We start from the raw sequence: 21,260 nt of genomic DNA, 5'->3' as shown, positions 1-21,260 counted from the left end.
ACCTTTGAAAATAAGTGGGTTCCTTATCCTCTAAATAGATCTGGGACATGACTTAGCGCGAGCCATAAAAACAACGAAGAACTTTCGTACGATAGACAAAAATGTATGTCGTATTTGGATAACCTACTGAGGATTCGAACCCTGGCGAGTCCGCGTCAGATTCATAGCAAGCGATGCTCATCTCTACACCACAGAGGCTCATATAGTATCCCGCTATCATTGTAAGTTCATGAATTGAGACTAGCGCAATATACAGTGGTGTAGCCGTTAGCGTTCTTGACCGTGACGCATTCACGAGCTGCCCAGGGTCGAGCGCATAGGTTCGAATCCTGGATACTGCAGTCGGTCCATAGTCAACCCAGCTGTTCATCCACCCCTAGGAGCTGGCCTCAGTTGCCCGTCCCGTCTCAGCTAATGTTATCAGAAATGCAGTATATCTTCAGTGGTATGGGGCACCAGGCATAAAGTTATGGATATGGACCAAACCATAGCTTGTCGTGTATTATCTCTGTCGGGAGAGCGACAGATGGCCACCACTCCAGGAGATGTAATATCTCGGAAAAATATTCGCCAGTAAAAGCGGCCGCCGACATCAGAACCTTTTAAGCAAATTACTGTAATCTGTGAGGTGTACCAACAAGTTAAAGTTAGTTTCCCATCCAAAAATACGCCGCAAAACCTTTCAGAATGTAAGTGTCTTACATCCTTACACTTAAATTCGTCTCGGACATTGATTACAACACATGTACAACACTGTACACTGATACAACGAACCAGGACTTATGACACGCATTTTAGGGTATAGATCAGCCATTTACTAAAGTACGTACGTCACCCACCCTCAACCATGGAAGGAGACCAACTGTCTGCTGGCGAATATCAGAATTACATTCAACTTCACGAGCAGAATGCTGTTCACGTTATATAAAAGAACAAAACGTGAATCTGCGCCTCTGAAGTTTGGTCACTGTACCTCCGGATGCAACACGAAGACCAGATAAAGAAGGTTGAGAGAATGTAAACAAAAAACGGTACCGGACTATAAGACGGTGTGAGTTATAGGAAAAGGCCACAAGCCTTAAACGTACTCGTTATGGAAGAGAGAAGAGCAAAGGGTGACCTGCACACAGCTTCCGAGGTTTTGAACCACGTTGATGACGTAGACAGAGACTTACATCTTCGGAATATGTATGGTCAGGAAAACCAGAGGAGATAAGATGAAAATAAGCTAGAACTTTGTCATAAAAATGTAAAGATGTTTATATATATAGTATAGGAGCAGTGGATGAATGGCATAAACTTAATGAGGGCAAAGTAACTATAGACAACAAACAGGAGTGTAAAAAAACTTGTTTGATAGAAGAGAAGGTTCAAGAGATTTGGACCCAGAGTGTAGAAATCCCTCCTCGCACAGCACAGATAGATACATAATAGCACACACACACACACACACACACACACACACACACACACACAGTGAGCAGTGAAGAGTCTTCATTGTGAGCCAAGATCCGGCCATTATCAGTCAGGTTCAATATCTGTTTCCTGTGGTCCGCTGTGGCAGCTGGTGGAGCCCCGTGTTAATACGGCGGAACTCGTAGGTTCGTTCACGCTGCTGTATACATGACGAGGTGGCCGAGTGGTTAAGGCGTTGGACTGCTAATCCAATAGGGTCTCCCTGCGTGGGTTCGAATCCCATCCTCGTCGGAATATATTTTCACATTGGAAGACACTAGAGCCCCAACACCAGTGAGATAGGATGGGAAGGAGGTTTTGGAAGATATTGAAATATCTAAAAAAGACATAAACAAACTACCTAAGGATCATTTTTCCCTTACAAGACTCATAGTCCTAATGAACTGCCTCAATATGTGCTAAAGATGTATGCAGATAAGCTTCATGAATCGTATTAAATGTTGTTCACTATGTCTTTGGAGGAAGTGCAAGTGCCAAGGGAGAGGAAGAGGGCAGATATCGTACCTATCTTTAAGAAAAGAGACAGAGAAGTAGCCATGAACAATGACCCAGCATCCAGAAAAAATGAGGTGTGTTTGACTAAAGGAAAAAGATCATCAGAAAGCAAACAGATAACTGCTTCAAAAGGAGACAATACCTCAGTGAGAGACACCATGGATTCAGACAAAGGAACTCAAGTATGATTTTGATTGGTTGGTTGCTTGGATATTCAATCACAAGACGTATCGATCATTAATGTCAAGAAGGCCAACGAAGTCAACATATAATGTTGAGGAAGCTGGATCACCAAGCAGGAGTAAGGGGAAATTACCTCAGTGGAAGCGAGCAAAGGACTTATGACAGAGAAGACCTTCCGAAATCGGTGTAGTCACCAGTGGAGTGCCGTAGGGCTCATTCTTAGGATCATTGCTCTTTTTCATACATGTAAATAACTTGCTAGAAGACCCAGACTCATACTCGAATGTGTTTGCGGATGATTCCATGGTCATGAGGGGAGCAAAGAGTGAGGAGGACTGCATCAACTTACAAGGGGACGTAGGACAAATTCCAAAATTGGTTAAAACATTGCTCATGAATTTCAACCAGAATGAATGCAAAGCAGTGAGGATTGATGGCAATTTGAAAAGGCTTCAATACGTATGATATCTATCACGATATAAGCTGTTGGAATCTGTATAAGGGACTTGGGAGCCAACTTTGTACTTGCTGTCACCAGAACCCCAACTGAGGAGAATAGTAAAGGAGACGAACTGTCCTCTGGTAAATATTAGAATCGTATTCAACTTCATGGTTAAGAAAATATTTCACCAAATCCATCACACACACACACACGGATGAGCAGTGGAGAGTCTCAACTGTGAGCCAAGGTCCGGCCATTATCAGTCAGGTTAAATATCTGTTTCCTGTGGTCCGCTGTGGCAGCTGGTGGAGCCCCGTGTTAATACGGCGGAACTCGTGGGTTCGTTCCTCCTGCTGTATACATGACGAGGTGGCCGAGTGGTTAAGGCGTTGGACTGCTAATCCAATAGGGTCTCCCTGCGTGGGTTCGAATCCCATCCTCGTCGGAACATATTTTCACGAAGTCACTAGAACCTCAACACCAGTGAGATAGGATGGGAAGGAGGTTTTGGAAGGTATTGAAATATCTAGAAAAGAATAAACAAACTACCTAAGGATCATTTTTCCCTTATAAGACTCATAGTCCTAATGAACTGCCTCAATATGTGCTAAAGATGTATGCAGATAAGCTTGATGAATCGTATGAAATGTTGTTCACTATGTCTTTGGAGGAAGGGCAAGTGCCAAGGGAGAGGAAGAGGGCAAATATCGTACCCATCTTTAAGAAAGGAGACTGAGAAGTAGCCATGAATTAGGGACCAGTCTTCCAGAAGAATGTGCTCCGTTTGGCTATAGAAAAAGATCATCAGAAAGCAAACAGATAACTGCTTCAAAAGGAGACAATACCTCAGTGAGAGACAACATGGATTCAGGGAAAGGAGTCAGGTGTAACTTTTGATTGGTTGGCTGGCTTGGATATTTAATCATAAGGCGTATCGATTGTTAATGTCATTAAAGCCGTCAACGTCAAGTTATCATGCTGAGAAGCTGGATTACCAAGCAGGAGTAAGGGTAAAATTACCTCAGTGGAAGCGAACAAAGGACTTATGACAGTGAAGACCTTTCGAAATCGGTGTAGTCACCAGTGGAGTGCCGTAGGGCTCATTCTTGGGATCATTGCTCTTTTTGATACATGTAAATGACTTGCTAGAAGACCCAGACTCATACCCGAATGTGTTTGCGGATGATTCCATGGTCATGAGGGGAGCAAAGAGTGAGGAGGACTGCATCAACTTACAAGGGGACGTAGACAAATTCCAAAATTGGTTAAAACATTGCTCATGAATTTCAACCAGAATGAATACAAAGCAGTGAGGATTGATGGCAATTTGAAAAGGCTTCGATACGTATGATATCTATCAGGATATAAGCTGTAGGAATCTGTGTAAGGGACTTGGTAGCCGTTAATGAACTTAACCTACCGGCAGGGCCCCAACTGAAGAGTATAGTAAAGGAGACAAAATACCCGTTGGCAAATGCTCGAATCTTATTCAACCTCATGGTTTAGAAAATATTAAACCAAATTGTTCACACACACACACACACACACACACACACACACAGGGTGAGCGGTGGAAAGTCTCCACTGTGAGGCACGGTCCGGCCATTATCAGTCAGGTTCAATATCTGTTTCCTGTGGTCCGCTGTGGCAGCTGGTGGAGCCCCGTGTTAATACGGTGGAACTCGTGGGTTCGTTCCCCCTGCTGTATACATGACGAGGTGGCCGAGTGGTTAAGGCGTTGGACTGCTAATCCAATAGGGTCTCCCTGCGTGGGTTCGAATCCCATCCTTGTCGGAATACATTTTCAGCTTAAGGAAATCTACTCACAAATATACATTCTAAGGAAATCTAACAAACCACAACAACTGAACACAGCCGACAAAGAACCGTTTGATTAATGGAAAAATATCATAAAAAAGTAAACAGATACCTGCTTCAAAAGGAGAAAATGCCTCAGTGAGAGACGGCTTGGAATTAGAGATAGGAGGTCATACGTAACTTTTAATTGGTTGGTTGGTTGGATATGTAATCATAAGGCGTATCGATTGTTAATGTCATTAAGGTCGTCAACGTCAAGCTATCATGTTGAGGAAGCTGGATTGCCAGGCAGGAGTGAGGGGAACTTACCTGAGTGAAAGCGAACAAAGGACTTATGTCACTGAAGACCTTTCGAAATAGGTGTAGTCACCAGTGGAGTGCCGTAGGGCATATTCTTGAGATCATTGCTCTTCCCGATATATGAAAATGACTTGTTAGAAGACTCAGACTCATACCTGAATGGGTTTGCAGATGATTCCATGGCCATGCGGGGAGCAAAGAGTGAGGAGGTCTGCATCAACTTACAAAGGGACGTAGACAAATACCAAAATTGGGCAAAGCATTGCTCATGAATTTCAACCTGAATGAATGGAAAGTAATGAGGACATAACCCAATGAAAGAAGGACTCGATATGAATATTACCATCCAAGGACATCCGCTACAGGAAACTGTGGGTAAGGGACTTCGTAGCCGTCACTGGCAGAGCCTAACTGAAGAGTATAGCAAAGCAGACAAACTGTCCTTTGGCAAATAATAGAATCGTATTCAACTTCATAGTTAAGAAACTATTAAACAAAATTGTTCACCCGCACACGGGTGAGTAGTGGAAAGTCTCCACTGTGAGCTACGGTCCGGCCATTATCAGTCAGGTTCAATATCTGTTTCCTGTGGTCCGCTGTGGCAGCTGGTGGAGCCCCGTGTTAATACGGCGGAACTCGTGGGTTCGTTCCCCCTGCTGTATACATGACGAGGTGGCCGAGTGGTTAAGGCGTTGGACTGCTAATCCAATAGGGTCTCCCTGCGTGGGTTCGAATCCCATCCTTGTCGAAATACATTTTCAGCTTAAGGAAATCTACTCACAAATATACATTCCAAGGAATTCTAACAAACCACAACAACTGAACACAGCCGACAAAGAACCGTTTGATTAATGGAAAAATATCATCAGAAAGTAAACAGATACCTGCTTCAAAAGGAGAAAATGCCTCAGTGAGAGACGGCTTGGAATCAGAGATAGGAGGTCATACGTAACTTTTAATTGGTTGGTTGGTTGGATATGTAATCATAAGACGTATCGATTGTTAATGTCATTAAGGTCGTCAACGTCAAGCTATCATGTTGAGGATGCTGGATTGCCAGGCAGGAGTGAGGGGAACTTACCTGAGTGAAAGCGAACAAAGGACTTATGTCACTGAAGACCTTTCGAAATAGGTGTAGTCACCAGTGGAGTGCCGTAGGGCATATTCTTGAGATCATTGCTCTTCCCGATATATGAAAATGACTTGCTAGAAGACTCAGACTCATACCTGAATGTGTTTGCGGATGATTCCATGGTCATGTGGGGAGCAAAGAGTGAGGAGGACTGCATCAACTTACAAGGGGACGTAGACAAATACCAAAATTGGGCAAAGCATTGCTCATGAATTTCAACCTGAATGAATGCAAAGTAATGAGGACATAACCCAATGAAAGTAGACCTCGATATGAATATTACCATCCAAGGACATCCGCTACAGGAATCTGTGGGTAAGGGACTTCGTCCCCGTCACTGAACTTACCCTTTCGGCAGAACCCCAACTGAAGAGTATAGCAAAGCAGACAAACTGTCCTTTGGCAAATAATAGAATCGTATTCAACTTCATAGTTAAGAAACTATTAAACAAAATTGTTCACCCGCACACAGGGTGAGTAGTGGAAAGTCTCCACTGTGAGCTACGGTCCGGCCATTATCAGTCAGGTTCAATATCTGTTTCCTGTGGTCCGCTGTGGCAGCTGGTGAAGCCCCGTGTTAATACGGCGGAACTCGTGGGTTCGTTCCCCCTGCTGTATACATGACGAGGTGGCCGAGTGGTTAAGGCGTTGGACTGCTAATCCAATAGGGTCTCCCTGCGTGGGTTCGAATCCCATCCTTGTCGAAATACATTTTCAGCTTAAGGAAATCTACTCACAAATATACATTCCAAGGAAATCTAACAAACCAGAACAACTGAACACAACCGACAAAGAACCGTTTGATTAATGGAAAAATATCATCAGAAAGTAAACAGATACCTGCTTCAAAAGGAGAAAATGCCTCAGTGAGAGACGGCTTGGAATCAGAGATAGGAGGTCATACGTAACTTTTGATTGGTTGGTTGGTTGGATATGTAATCATAAGGCGTATCGATTGTTAATGTCATTAAGGTCGTCAACGTCAAGCTATCATGTTGAGGAAGCTGGATTGCCAGGCAGGAGTGAGGGGAACTTACCTGAGTGAAAGCGAACAAAGGACTTATGTCACTGAAGACCTTTCGAAATAGGTGTAGTCACCAGTGGAGTGCCGTAGGGCTCATTCTTGGGATCATTGCTGTTTTTGATACATGTAAATGACTTGCTAGAAGACCCAGACTCATACCCGAATGTGTCTGCGGATGATTCCATGGCCATGAGGGGAGCAAAGAGTGAGGAGGACTGTATCAACTAACAAGAAGCCGTTGACCAACTCCAAAATTGGTGAAAACGTTGCTCATGAATTTAAACCAGAATGAATGCAAGGTAGTGAGGACATAACACAGTGAAAGAAGGCCTTGATCACAGTACTATATTCCAAGGATATAAGCGGTAGGAATCTATGTGTAAGGGACTTGGTAGCCGTTAATGAACTTAACCTACCGGCAGGGCCCCAACTGAAGAGTATAGTAAAGGAGACAAAATACCCGTTGGCAAATGCTCGAATCTTATTCAACCTCATGGTTTAGAAAATATTAAACCAAATTGTTCACACACACACACACACACACACACACACACAGGGTGAGCGGTGGAAAGTCTCCACTGTGAGGCACGGTCCGGCCATTATCAGTCAGGTTCAATATCTGTTTCCTGTGGTCCGCTGTGGCAGCTGGTGGAGCCCCGTGTTAATACGGTGGAACTCGTGGGTTCGTTCCCCCTGCTGTATACATGACGAGGTGGCCGAGTGGTTAAGGCGTTGGACTGCTAATCCAATAGGGTCTCCCTGCGTGGGTTCGAATCCCATCCTTGTCGGAATACATTTTCAGCTTAAGGAAATCTACTCACAAATATACATTCCAAGGAAATCTAACAAACCACAACAACTGAACACAGCCGACAAAGAACCGTTTGATTAATGGAAAAATATCATAAAAAAGTAAACAGATACCTGCTTCAAAAGGAGAAAATGCCTCAGTGAGAGACGGCTTGGAATTAGAGATAGGAGGTCATACGTAACTTTTAATTGGTTGGTTGGTTGGATATGTAATCATAAGGCGTATCGATTGTTAATGTCATTAAGGTCGTCAACGTCAAGCTATCATGTTGAGGAAGCTGGATTGCCAGGCAGGAGTGAGGGGAACTTACCTGAGTGAAAGCGAACAAAGGACTTATGTCACTGAAGACCTTTCGAAATAGGTGTAGTCACCAGTGGAGTGCCGTAGGGCATATTCTTGAGATCATTGCTCTTCCCGATATATGAAAATGACTTGTTAGAAGACTCAGACTCATACCTGAATGGGTTTGCAGATGATTCCATGGCCATGCGGGGAGCAAAGAGTGAGGAGGTCTGCATCAACTTACAAAGGGACGTAGACAAATACCAAAATTGGGCAAAGCATTGCTCATGAATTTCAACCTGAATGAATGGAAAGTAATGAGGACATAACCCAATGAAAGAAGGACTCGATATGAATATTACCATCCAAGGACATCCGCTACAGGCATCTGTGTGTAAGGGACTTCGTAGCCGTCACTGGCAGAGCCTAACTGAAGAGTATAGCAAAGCAGACAAACTGTCCTTTGGCAAATAATAGAATCGTATTCAACTTCATAGTTAAGAAACTATTAAACAAAATTGTTCACCCGCACACGGGGTGAGTAGTGGAAAGTCTCCACTGTGAGCTACGGTCCGGCCATTATCAGTCAGGTTCAATATCTGTTTCCTGTGGTCCGCCGTGGCAGCTGGTGGAGCCCCGTGTTAATACGGCGGAACTCGTGGGTTCGTTCCCCACTGCTGTATACATGACGAGGTGGCCGAGTGGTTAAGGCGTTGGACTGCTAATCCAATAGGGTCTCCCTGCGTGGGTTCGAATCCCATCCTTGTCGAAATACATTTTCAGCTTAAGGAAATCTACTCACAAATATACATTCCAAGGAATTCTAACAAACCACAACAACTGAACACAGCCGACAAAGAACCGTTTGATTAATGGAAAAATATCATCAGAAAGTAAACAGATACCTGCTTCAAAAGGAGAAAATGCCTCAGTGAGAGACGGCTTGGAATTAGAGATAGGAGGTCATACGTAACTTTTAATTGGTTGGTTGGTTGGATATGTAATCATAAGGCGTATCGATTGTTAATGTCATTAAGGTCGTCAACGTCAAGCTATCATGTTGAGGATGCTGGATTGCCAGGCAGGAGTGAGGGGAACTTACCTGAGTGAAAGCGAACAAAGGACTTATGTCACTGAAGACCTTTCGAAATAGGTGTAGTCACCAGTGGAGTGCCGTAGGGCATATTCTTGAGATCATTGCTCTTCCCGATATATGAAAATGACTTGTTAGAAGACTCAGACTCATACCTGAATGTGTTTGCGGATGATTCCATGGTCATGCGGGGAACAAAGAGTGAGGAGGACTGCATCAACTTACAAGGGGACGTAGACAAATACCAAAATTGGGCAAAGCATTGCTCATGAATTTCAACCTGAATGAATGCAAAGTAATGAGGACATAACCCAATGAAAGTAGACCTCGATATGAATATTGCCTTCCAAGGACATCCGCTACAGGAATCTGTGGGTAAGGGACTTCGTCGCCGTCACTGAACTTACCCTTTCGGCAGAACCCCAACTGAAGAGTATAGCAAAGCAGACAAACTGTCCTTTGGCAAATAATAGAATCGTATTCAACTTCATAGTTAAGAAACTATTAAACAAAATTGTTCACCCACACACAGGGTGAGTAGTGGAAAGTCTCCACCGTGAGCTACGGTCCGGCCATTATCAGTCAGGTTCAATATCTGTTTCCTGTGGTCCGCTGTGGCAGCTGGTGGAGCCCCGTGTTAATACGGCGGAACTCGTGGGTTCGTTCCCCCTGCTGTATACATGACGAGGTGGCCGAGTGGTTAAGGCGTTGGACTGCTAATCCAATAGGGTCTCCCTGCGTGGGTTCGAATCCCATCCTTGTCGAAATACATTTTCAGCTTAAGGAAATCTACTCACAAATATACATTCCAAGGAAATCTAACAAACCACAACAACTGAACACAGCCGACAAAGAACCGTTTGATTAATGGAAAAAGATCATCAGAAAGTAAACAGATACCTGCTTCAAAAGGAGAAAATGCCTCAGTGAGAGACGGCTTGGAATCAGAGATAGGAGGTCATACGTAACTTTTAATTGGTTGGTTGGTTGGATATGTAATCATAAGGCGTATCGATTGTTAATGTCATTAAGGCCGTCAACGTCAAGCTATCATGTTGAGGATGCTGGATTGCCAGGCAGGAGTGAGGGGAACTTACCTGAGTGAAAGCGAACAAAGGACTTATGTCACTGAAGACCTTTCGAAATAGGTGTAGTCACCAGTGGAGTGCCGTAGGGCATATTCTTGAGATCATTGCTCTTCCCGATATATGAAAATGACTTGTTAGAAGACTCAGACTCATACCTGAATGGGTTTGCAGATGATTCCATGGCCATGCGGGGAGCAAAGAGTGAGGAGGACTGCATCAACTTACAAGGGGACGTAGACAAATACCAAAATTGGGCAAAGCATTGCTCATGAATTTCAACCTGAATGAATGGAAAGTAATGAGGACATAACCCAATGAAAGAAGGACTCGATATGAATATTACCATCCAAGGACATCCGCTACAGGAATCTGTGGGTAAGGGACTTCGTCGCCGTCACTGAACTTACCCTTTCGGCAGAACCCCAACTGAAGAGTATAGCAAAGCAGACAAACTGTCCTTTGGCAAATAATAGAATCGTATTCAACTTCATAGTTAAGAAACTATTAAACAAAATTGTTCACCCGCACACAGGGTGAGTAGTGGAAAGTCTCCACCGTGAGCTACGGTCCGGCCATTATCAGCCAGGTTCAATATCTGTTTCCTGTGGTCCGCTGTGGCAGCTGGTGGCGCCCCGTGTTAATACGGCGGAACTCGTGGGTTCGTTCCCCCTGCTGTATACATGACGAGGTGGCCGAGTGGTTAAGGCGTTGGACTGCTAATCCAATAGGGTCTCCCTGCGTGGGTTCGAATCCCATCCTTGTCGAAATACATTTTCAGCTTAAGGAAGTCTACTCACAAATATACATTCTAAGGAAATCTAACAAACCAAAATACCTATGCAAAGGCGTCAAAGAACCAACAATCAGGATGATACATAAGTCGTGAGCTCATACCACAATGAAAGAAAGTCTCTGGATGGATCTTATCTTCCGAGGACATCTCCTGCAGGAGTCTATATGTGTAAGGGACTTGGTGGCCCCCATTGAACTTGCCCTATCGGCAGAACCTCAACTGAAGGGAATAGGAAAGGAGACGAACTGTGCTTTGGCAAATACTAGAACTGTACTGAACTTCATGGTTAAGAAAATATTAAACCAGATCGTTCACACACACACACACACACAGGGTGAGAGGGTCTTCACTGTGAGCCACGGTCCGGCCATTATCAGTCAGGTTCAATATCTGTTTCCTGTGGTCCGCCGTGGCAGCTGGTGGCGCCCCGTGTTAATACGGCGGAACTCGTGGGTTCGTTCCCCTTACTGCATACATGACGAGGTGGCCGAGTGGTTAAGGCGTTGGACTGCTAATCCAATAGGGTCTCCCTGCGTGGGTTCGAATCCCATCCTCGTCGGAATATATTTTCAGGTTAAGGGAGAAGATAACTTTCTCCACATTGAACTGTGAGGTAGTCGCTCACTCACACGGTAGATAGCAGACAGGCAGCCACTGGCCAGGGTGTTATTACCCGCCAAAGTATCGGGAGATTTAGTGACGGTGGCGCACGAAGACAGCACCACAGTGGCTGTCAAGTTCCCCTTCGCTGTTGTCTTTTCTTTCTCCCTCACGTAAACATAGGTTCCTGGCGTTTCACTCCACCAATACACACACTTTCTCCCTAACTTACACATGACGCTTGACATCACGTATCTCACGCGACTCTATTCTCCTGTGGTGAGCGCTACGCGTTATCCTTGCCCAATGACACAATCTCATCATACTGTAGGGAAGGTAAGTTCAAGAGATGAGTCACTACGAGAAAAGATGTCCCTCCATATTGTACGCAGAGGTAAGTACCCACGAACCTTACAACATTTCAAGAGACATCAAAATACATTTCCCAAATTTAGCTGGTATATCTCTTGGGGGACACATTTCAGAAAACGAATATATTACGTTGTATTTTCGGAATAACTGATTTCTTAATCTTCCGTGCGTGGCAACCACAGTGAACGTAGGAATATATATATATATATATATATATATATATATATATATACCATCAGGTGTTCAGCCAGTGACGCTCTCCCATATCATTAAACACTATGACAGACGCATTCCACAAGACGTAAAGTGTACGTTGATACTTACGTGGCTTTTTTACTTTCACTTTACGTGAAGTGCCTGACGAACTGTGTTTAGAGAGAAGTTAGAAATTAGTTTTGTATAAAAGACCTTTTTTTTTCATAAGTACAAAACCAGGTTCAGGCACACAGGGATACGAACGATAATTTTCCTTAAAGTAACGTACCAAACCATAGCGTTCGTAGATTGTTTTTCACTCTACGAGACAAACGGCCACCGTTCCAGGAGATGTAATATCTCGTAAGAATATTCGCCAGTAAAAGCAGACGCTCACTTCGAAAGCTTTTAAGCAAATTACAGAAATTTGTGGGTCTACCAACAAGCTGAATTTACTTTCCCATCTTCAAATGCGCTGCAAAACTTTTCCAGCGTTTAAATATATTATATATTTATACTTACTATCGTTTAAAACATTACTTATAACACATGTACTATAATGTATAATGATATAGCGAAGCAATACTAATTAGACCCTTACTTTCATTCACTTTAGACCATCCCTTCAGTATAATAGTCCAGCCAGTTACCAAACTACCTACGTCAACGACCGTTAACTATGTCCTGGACAACAACACTGTCGCTACCCCTACGCTGGGTCCTGCCTCTCACGGCTGTTGCCCGGTGGCCCAGTCAGTAGCTCCTCAACCGGAGGACCTGATGGTTCTATTGGTATACCTGACGCACCCGGCCACTTTGGACGCTAACCTGTCGACGCCACACATGACCCTGGGTAATCAAGGCATTCCCGAGGTACATGGAAGAAGAGCCTAGTGTTGGCAGACATCTGAAAAGACTCGGAGGAGCGACAGTGTGAATAAGGAGGTATGTGTTGATTCGTATTCACCTTAGGGTCATCGATGGTGTCATAGCAATTAGGGGAGGTTATTTAGACAGGGGGTTTTCTGTTCGTTTGGTTAAACGGAGTATTCACGGGCCGCCCACGGTCGAGAGTATAGGTTCGACTCCCGGTTACGGCAGTTCAGTCCAGAGTCAACCCGGCTGTTCATTTACCCCTAGTGATTGGTCGATAAAATGGGTACCTGGATCTGGCTAAGATATATATATATAATCACAATTGTCCGTGATGATAGGAAGGTGAAATCGCACTCCAGTAGTTCATACAATTTCATTTAGCATGTAATGTTTCTCTACGTGTGGCACGACATGAATCGTGTAGGCAGTCCACCTCATCAGGTGCTGGTATTTAGCAGTTATTTAAAACCCAACATCAATCACACTTAATTCCCGCCGTCCAACACCGATCTTTATAGGCCAAGCACTGTCTTTCTCTGGCCGTAGCTGTTGTAAGCGAGAATGATTAAAGGGGGTCAGGTGGCGGGAGTTGACCTGGGTAGCTGGGTGTGTCTTGAAAAACTTTTTTTTTAGATCTTCGTGTCTTTTCAATTCTCTCATAATGGTTGATGCTAGGAAGGGCTTTAGAATTGCCTTGGAACAAATCAAAGTTCTTAGTATTAGCAATTAAGAGAGATACATTGACGTTGAGTGTGGCATAGATACATTGACGTTGCGTGTGGCATAGATACATTGACGTTGCGTGTGGCATAGATACATTGACGTTGCGTGTGGCATAGATACATTGACGTTGCGTGTGGCATAGATACATTGACGTTGCGTGTGGCATAGATGCATTGACGTTGCGTGTGGCATAGATGCATTGACTTTGCGTGTGGCATAGATGCATTGACGTTGTGTGTGGCATAGATACATTGACGTTGCGTGTGGCATAGATACATTGACGTTGCGTGTGGCATAGATGCATTGACTTTGCGTGTGGCATAGATGCATTGACGTTGCGTGTGGCATAGATGCATTGACGTTGCGTGTGGCATAGATGCATTGACGTTGCGTGTGGCATAGATGCATTGACTTTGCGTGTGGCATAGATGCATTGACGTTGCGTGTGGCATAGATACATTGACGTTGCTTGTGGCATAGATACATTGACGTTGCGTGTGGCATAGATGCATTGACGTTGCGTGTGGCATAGATGCATTGACTTTGCGTGTGGCATAGATGCATTGACGTTGTGTGTGGCATAGATACATTGACGTTGCGTGTGGCATAGATACATTGACGTTGCTTGTGGCATAGATACATTGACGTTGCTTGTGGCATAGATACATTGACGTTGCGTGTGGCATAGATACATTGACGTTGCTTGTGGCATAGATGCATTGACGTTGCGTGTGGCATAGATACATTGACGTTGCGTGTGGCATAGATGCATTGACGTTGCGTGTGGCATAGATACATTGACGTTGCGTGTGGCATAGATACATTGACGTTGCGTGTGGCATAGATACATTGACGTTGCGTGTGGCATAGATGCATTGACGTTGCGTGTGGCATAGATGCATTGACGTTGCGTGTGGCATAGATACATTGACGTTGCGTGTGGCATAGATACATTGACGTTGCGTGTGGCATAGATACATTGACGTTGCGTGTGGCATAGATACATTGACGTTGCGTGTGGCATAGATGCATTGACGTTGCGTGTGGCATAGATGCATTGACGTTGCGTGTGGCATAGATGCATTGACGTTGCGTGTGGCATAGATGCATTGACGTTGCGTGTGGCATAGATACATTGACGTTGCGTGTGGCATAGATGCATTGACGTTGCGTGTGGCATAGATGCATTGACGTTGCGTGTGGCATAGATACATTGACGTTGCGTGTGGCATAGATACATTGACGTTGCGTGTGGCATAGATACATTGACGTTGCGTGTGGCATAGATACATTGACGTTGCGTGTGGCATAGATGCATTGACGTTGCGTGTGGCATAGATGCATTGACTTTGCGTGTGGCATAGATGCATTGACTTTGCGTGTGGCATAGATACATTGACGTTGCGTGTGGCATAGATACATTGACTTTGCGTGTGGCATAGATACATTGACTTTGCGTGTGGCATAGATGCATTGACTTTGCGTGTGGCATAGATATATTGACGTTGCGTGTGGCATAGATACATTGACGTTGCGTGTGGCATAGATGCATTGACGTTGCGTGTGGCATAGATACATTGACGTTGCTTGTGGCATAGATACATTGACGTTGCGTGTGGCATAGATACATTGACGTTGCTTGTGGCATAACCAGCAGAAGGGTGCAAAATAACGAGATTTTTGTGACCTATAAAGTGATAATTTTCATGACAATGTTTAGCGATATTGTTTTTTTCTTTTTGGTCATCCCTGCGTACTGAATGACGGTGCCAATAACACCTCTCCGTTCCAGTTTTACCAGTCTGGCCTACATGAATATGTTTACATGCCTTGGATCTGACGGCGTTAACCCTCACAGTTGTTGCATAATTTTGCCTACTATTTATTAATATCTCGCTGATGGTGTTATTGTATTGGAAAGCAACATTAATGATTATATATATATATATATATATATATATATATATATATATATATATATATATATATATATATATATAAAGGCAAGGCAGCAGGTTTGGATGGTATTGCAGTGGAATCTATTAAAAAAAGGGGGTGACAGTATTGTTAACTGGTTGGCAGGGTTATTTAATGTATGTATGATTCATGGTGAGGTGCCTGAGGATTGGCGGAATGCTTGCATAGTGCCATTGTACAAAGGCAAAGGGGATAAGAGTGAGTGCTCAAATTACAGAGGTATAAGTTTGTGAAGTATTCCTGGGAAATTATATGGGAGGGTATTGATTGAGAGGGTGAAGGCATGTACAGAACATCAGATTGGGGAAGAGCAGTGTGGTTTCAGAAGTGGTAGAGGATGTGTAGATCAGGTGTTTGCTTTGAAAAATGTATGTGAGAAATACTTAGAAAAGCAAATGGATTTGTATGTAGCATTTATGGATCTGGAGAAGGCATATGATAGAGTTGATAGAGATGCTCTGTGGAAGATATTAAGAATATATGGTGTGGGAGGCAAGGTGTTAGAAGCAGTGAAAAGTTTTTATTGAGGATGTAAGGCATGTGTACGTGTAGGAAGAGAGGAAAGTGATTGGTTCTCAGTGAATGTAGGTTTGCGGCAGGGGTGTGTGATGTCTCCATGGTCGTTCAATTTGTTTATGGATGGGGTTGTTAGGGAGGTGAATGCAAGAGTTTTGGAAAGAGAGGCAAGTATGCAGGCTGTTGTGGATGAGAGCGCTTGGGAAGTGAGTCAGTTGTTCGCTGATGATACAGCGCTGGTGGCTGATTCATGTGAGAAACTGCAGAAGCTGGTGACTGAGTTTGGTAAAGTGTGTGAAAGAAGAAAGTTAGGAATAAATGTGAATAAAAACAAGGTTATTAGGTACGGTAGGGTTGAGGGTCAAGTCAGTTGGGAGGTAAGTTTGAATGGAGAAAAACTGGAAGAAGTAAAGTGTTTTAGATATCTGGGAGTGGATCTGGCAGCGGATGGAACCATGGGAGCGGAAGTGAATCATAGGGTGGGGGAGGGGGTGAAAATTCTGGGAGCCTTGAAGAATGTGTGGAAGTCGAGAACATTATCTCCGAAAGCCAAAATGGGTATGTTTGAAGGAATAGTGGTTCCAACAATGTTGTATGGTTGCGAGGCGTGGGCTATGGATAGAGTTGTGCGCAGGAGGGTGGATGTGCTGGAAATGAGATGTTTGAGGACAATATGTGGTGTGAGGTGGTTTGATCGAGTAAGTAATGTAAGGGTAAGAGAGATGTGTGGAAATAAAAAGTGTGGTTGAGAGAGCAGAAGAGGGTGTTTTGAAATGGTTTGGTCACATGGAGAGAATGAGTGAGGAAAGATTGACAGAGGATATATGTGTCAGAAGTGGAGGGAACGAGAAGTGGGAAACCAAATTGTAGGTAGAAAGATGGAGTGAAAAAGATTTTGAGTGATCGGGGCCTTATCATGCAGGAGGGTGAAAAGCGTGCAAGGAATAGAGTGAATTGGAACGATGTGGTATACCGGGGTCGACGTGCTGTCAATGGATTGAACCAGGGCATGTGAAGCGTCTGGGGTAAACCATGGAAAGTTCTGTGGGGCCTGGATGTGGAAAGGGAGCTGTGGTTTCGGTGCATTATTACATGACAGCTAGAGACTGAGTGTGAACGAATGGGGCTTTTGTTGTCTTTTCCTAGCGCTACCTCGCGCACATTTGGGGGAGAGGGTGGTTATTTTCATGTGTGGCGGGGTGGCGATGGGAATGAATAAAGGCAGACATTATGAATTATGTGCATGTGTATATAGGTATATGTCTGTGTGTGTGTATATATATATATATATGTATACGTTGAGATGTATAGGTATGTATAGATTGCATGTGCGGGTGTGTGTGTATATACATGTGTATGTGAGTGGATTGGGCCATTCTTTCGTCTGTTTCCTTGCGCTGCCTCGCTAACGCGGGAGACAGCGCCAAAGCAAAAATTAATATAAAAGAAAATATATATATATATATATATATATATATATATATATATATATATATATATATATATATATATATGATCACGCCTGTCCGTGATGATAGTATGAAGGTGAAATTGCACTTCAGTAGGAGTTCATACAATTTCATCTAACATGTAATTTTTCTTGACGTGTGGCAGGACATGTTTCGTGGAGACAATCCACCTCATCAGGTGCCAGTACTTAACAAAGTGATTTAAATCCCAAAATCACACTTGGTTCCCGCAGTCCAACATCAGTTACACCATCAGCAAGACCTTGATGAATAATTGGCCAAATTATGCAACAATTGGGGGTTCGCCGACATATACAAGATATGTAAATGTATGTATGAAGGCCAGACGGGTAAGACTGTAACGGAGACGTGTTATTGGTCTCGACATTCAGTACGGAGGGATGACCATAGAAATGCGATCGCTAAACATTGTCATGAAAATGATCACCCCATGGATCTTGAAAGTCCTGTTATTATACACCTCTCTGCTGATTATGCCACACGTAACGTCATTGAATCTTTCTTAATAGCTAATACTATGAACTTCAATGTGTCCCCAGGTAACTTTAAAGCCCATCCTAGCATTAGTCAAATGATTATGAGAGAAATGATAAAACACGAGAACATAAAAAGGTAGTTCATGGCACACCCAGTTACCCAGGTCAACTCCCGCCACCTGACCCTACATAATCACCCTCCCTTACAAGGGATACAACCCGACCTAGCAGACACTGCTTGGCCTAGAAAGATTGGTGTTGGACGGCGGGAACCAAGTGGAGTGTCTCCACGAAACATGTCGTGCCACATGTATAGAAAAATCACATGTTGAAGGAAATTGTATGAACTATTGAAGTGCGATTTCACCTTCATATATAGATATATAGCGTTAATTGGAAGGCCTTGATTGTCTCGGCTAACATAAACAAAAAAGAACTTTGTTTATATAGAATATACTAAAGTTTACCATGGGTGCAGGAATGAAAGATTCAATCTTTTAATCATTAGTCTTTTTGGAATTATACATTTTGGTCTTATTTTTTTCTGTTTTGCGGTCTGACGTAAGGGAATATTTTAGAACCCTAGTGCACACACACACACACACCCACAGGATGAGCAGTGGAGAGTCTCCACTGTGAGCCAAGGTCCGGCCATTACCAGTCAGGTTCAATATCTGTTTCCTGTGGTCCGCTGTGGCAGCTGGTGGCGCCCCGTGTTAATACGTCGGAAGTCGTGGGTTCGTTCCCCCTACTGTATACATGACGAGGTGGCCGAGTGGTTAAGGCGTTGGACTGCTAATCCAATAGGGTCTCCCTGCGTGGGTTCGAATCCCATCCTCGTCGGGATGTTATTTTCCTACGTTATAAGGTTGTGGTCATATTGAAGGAACAAAATCACAACAGTGCAGGATGTTGATATGGACCCACATCCCCAAGGATAGTTAGGCTCGCCACTGTACGTTCTCTCTCGCCAGAAGATCCCATCAGAACTGTGAGTGAGGCAACATGTTTGCTGGCAACTATAAGAATCGCATTGAAGTCCACAGAATTCGGAGCTTATGTTCGTAAGTCATTCCTACCGTAGACAAGGTGGTGAATTATATGCCTCGCTAGTCTGGTCACCTCGCCTGAAGTAGCAGCGAGACATGAAGGGTGGCCCAAGGGGGAAACGGAGGAAAGCAACAGAGATGGTGCTTGAACTGAGAGAACTGAGCTACAGTGAAGAAGCAGAGATGGAGAGAGAGAGAGAGAGAGAGAGAGAGAGAGAGAGAGAGAGAGAGAGAGAGAGAGAGAGAAACGGGGAACGCCAGAGCACACTAAACTTCTCGCGCGACCTGGACGAACAGGTTCCTCGAGAGATGGAGGACTGGAGTGACCAGAGGCCATGACAAGAAGTTGGGCAAACCGTTCGCTAGAAATGAGTTCAAAGAGATACGAGGTTTTCGTGTTCAAATGGTGGACGGTTCGAATGAATTTACCATCGAGATAGTGGGATGCTGGCGGTTTAGAAAGGTTTTGAAAGGTTATGTGAGGCATAGAAAGTTCAGGAGATGGGGACCCACGAGTATAGTGGAGCTCTCTCTCCCCGTACTGTAGAAATGGGTAATCACACACACACACACACACACACACACACACACAGTGAGCATTGGAGAGTCTTCACTGTGAGCCAAGGTCCGGCCATTATCAGTCAGGTTCAATATCTGTTTCCTGTGGTCCGCTGTGGCAGCTGGTGGCGCCCCGTGCTGATACCTCGGAACTCGTGGGTTCGTTCCCCCTGCTGTATACATGACGAGGTGGCCGAGAGGTTAAGGCGTTGGACTGCTAATCCAATAGGGTCTCCCTGCGTGGGTTCGAATCCCATCCTCGTCGGAATATATTTTCAAGTCAAGAAACTTTAGCCTCTTCCACGAACGCACAGACAGACCTCCCAGCATTTCCAAATAGTCAAAAGAAAAAAAAATTGAGTTCTTGAGAAATTGTCGATGTCTTCATCCATTTATGGACTCCCTTGGTGTAGTGGTCAGCGTTCGAATCCTAGTTACGGCAGTCTGTCCACAGTCAACCCAGCTGTTCATCCACTCCTAGGGGTTGGTCGAAAAAATGGATACCTGGCTCAGGATAAGGTTTATATATAATATATATATATATATATATATATATATATATATATATATATATATATATATTTTTTTTTTTTTTTTTTTTTTATACTTTGTCGCTGTCTCCCGCGTCTGCGAGGTAGCGCAAGGAAACAGACGAAAGAAATGGCCCAACCCCCCCCCCCATACACATGTACATACACATGTCCACACACGTGTATACATACCTACACAGCTTTCCATGGTCCACCCCAGACGCCTCACATGCCTTGATTCACTCCACTGACAGCACGTCAACCCCTGTATACCACATCGCTCCAATTCACTCTATTCCTTGCCCTCCTTACACCCTCCTGCATGTTCAGGCCCCGATCACACAAAATCTTTTTCACTCCATCTTTCCACCTCCAATTTGGTCTCCCTCTTCTCCTCGTTCCCTCCACCTCCGACACATATATCCTCTTGGTCAATCTTTCCTCACTCATTCTCTCCATGTGCCCAAACCATTTCAAAACACCCTCTTCTGCTCTCTCAACCACGCTCTTTTTATTTCCACACATCTCTCTTACCCTTACGTTACTTACTCGATCAAACCACCTCACACCACACATTGTCCTCAAACATCTCATTTCCAGCACATCCATCCTCCTGCGCACAACTCTATCCATAGCCCACGCCTCGCAACCATACAACATTGTTGGAACCACTATTCCTTCAAACATACCCATTTTTGCTTTCCGAGATAATGTTCTCGACTTCCACACATTTTTCAAGGCTCCCAAAATTTTCGCCCCCTCCCCCACCCTATGATCCACTTCCGCTTCCATGGTTCCATCCGCTGACAGATCCACTCCCAGATATCTAAAACACTTCACTTCCTCCAGTTTTTCTCCATTCAAACTTACCTCCCAATTGACTTGACCCTCAACCCTACTGTACCTAATAACCTTGCTCTTATTCACATTTACTCTTAACTTTCTTCTTCCACACACTTTA

General features: G+C 44.1%; 12 non-coding genes across 12 annotated transcripts; all 12 read left to right on the top strand.

The window, feature by feature from the left end:
* The first annotated feature begins 1,625 nt into the window (after positions 1-1,625).
* TRNAS-GCU (transfer RNA serine (anticodon GCU)) lies at positions 1,626-1,707 on the top strand. Its single transcript has one exon. It is a non-coding gene; the product is annotated as a tRNA-Ser (tRNA).
* Positions 1,708-2,959: 1,252 nt separating this feature from the next.
* Positions 2,960-3,041, top strand: TRNAS-GCU (transfer RNA serine (anticodon GCU)). Its single transcript has one exon. It is a non-coding gene; the product is annotated as a tRNA-Ser (tRNA).
* Positions 3,042-4,308: 1,267 nt separating this feature from the next.
* On the top strand, positions 4,309-4,390 carry TRNAS-GCU (transfer RNA serine (anticodon GCU)). The gene has a single exon. It is a non-coding gene; the product is annotated as a tRNA-Ser (tRNA).
* A 990-nt stretch (positions 4,391-5,380) lies between these two features.
* On the top strand, positions 5,381-5,462 carry TRNAS-GCU (transfer RNA serine (anticodon GCU)). Its single transcript has one exon. It is a non-coding gene; the product is annotated as a tRNA-Ser (tRNA).
* Positions 5,463-6,468: 1,006 nt separating this feature from the next.
* TRNAS-GCU (transfer RNA serine (anticodon GCU)) lies at positions 6,469-6,550 on the top strand. The gene has a single exon. It is a non-coding gene; the product is annotated as a tRNA-Ser (tRNA).
* Positions 6,551-7,576: 1,026 nt separating this feature from the next.
* On the top strand, positions 7,577-7,658 carry TRNAS-GCU (transfer RNA serine (anticodon GCU)). Its single transcript has one exon. It is a non-coding gene; the product is annotated as a tRNA-Ser (tRNA).
* A 992-nt stretch (positions 7,659-8,650) lies between these two features.
* TRNAS-GCU (transfer RNA serine (anticodon GCU)) lies at positions 8,651-8,732 on the top strand. The gene has a single exon. It is a non-coding gene; the product is annotated as a tRNA-Ser (tRNA).
* Positions 8,733-9,738: 1,006 nt separating this feature from the next.
* Positions 9,739-9,820, top strand: TRNAS-GCU (transfer RNA serine (anticodon GCU)). Its single transcript has one exon. It is a non-coding gene; the product is annotated as a tRNA-Ser (tRNA).
* A 1,006-nt stretch (positions 9,821-10,826) lies between these two features.
* On the top strand, positions 10,827-10,908 carry TRNAS-GCU (transfer RNA serine (anticodon GCU)). The gene has a single exon. It is a non-coding gene; the product is annotated as a tRNA-Ser (tRNA).
* Positions 10,909-11,414: 506 nt separating this feature from the next.
* TRNAS-GCU (transfer RNA serine (anticodon GCU)) lies at positions 11,415-11,496 on the top strand. Its single transcript has one exon. It is a non-coding gene; the product is annotated as a tRNA-Ser (tRNA).
* Positions 11,497-18,923: 7,427 nt separating this feature from the next.
* TRNAS-GCU (transfer RNA serine (anticodon GCU)) lies at positions 18,924-19,005 on the top strand. Its single transcript has one exon. It is a non-coding gene; the product is annotated as a tRNA-Ser (tRNA).
* A 947-nt stretch (positions 19,006-19,952) lies between these two features.
* Positions 19,953-20,034, top strand: TRNAS-GCU (transfer RNA serine (anticodon GCU)). Its single transcript has one exon. It is a non-coding gene; the product is annotated as a tRNA-Ser (tRNA).
* The last annotated feature ends 1,226 nt before the right edge of the window (positions 20,035-21,260 follow it).

Source organism: Panulirus ornatus, chromosome 22 (assembly GCF_036320965.1).
Source record: "Panulirus ornatus isolate Po-2019 chromosome 22, ASM3632096v1, whole genome shotgun sequence".
NCBI classification, from domain to species: domain Eukaryota; kingdom Metazoa; phylum Arthropoda; class Malacostraca; order Decapoda; family Palinuridae; genus Panulirus; species Panulirus ornatus.
The sequence above is the reverse complement of the archived record's forward strand: the minus strand, read 5'-3'. Positions and strand labels throughout refer to the sequence as shown.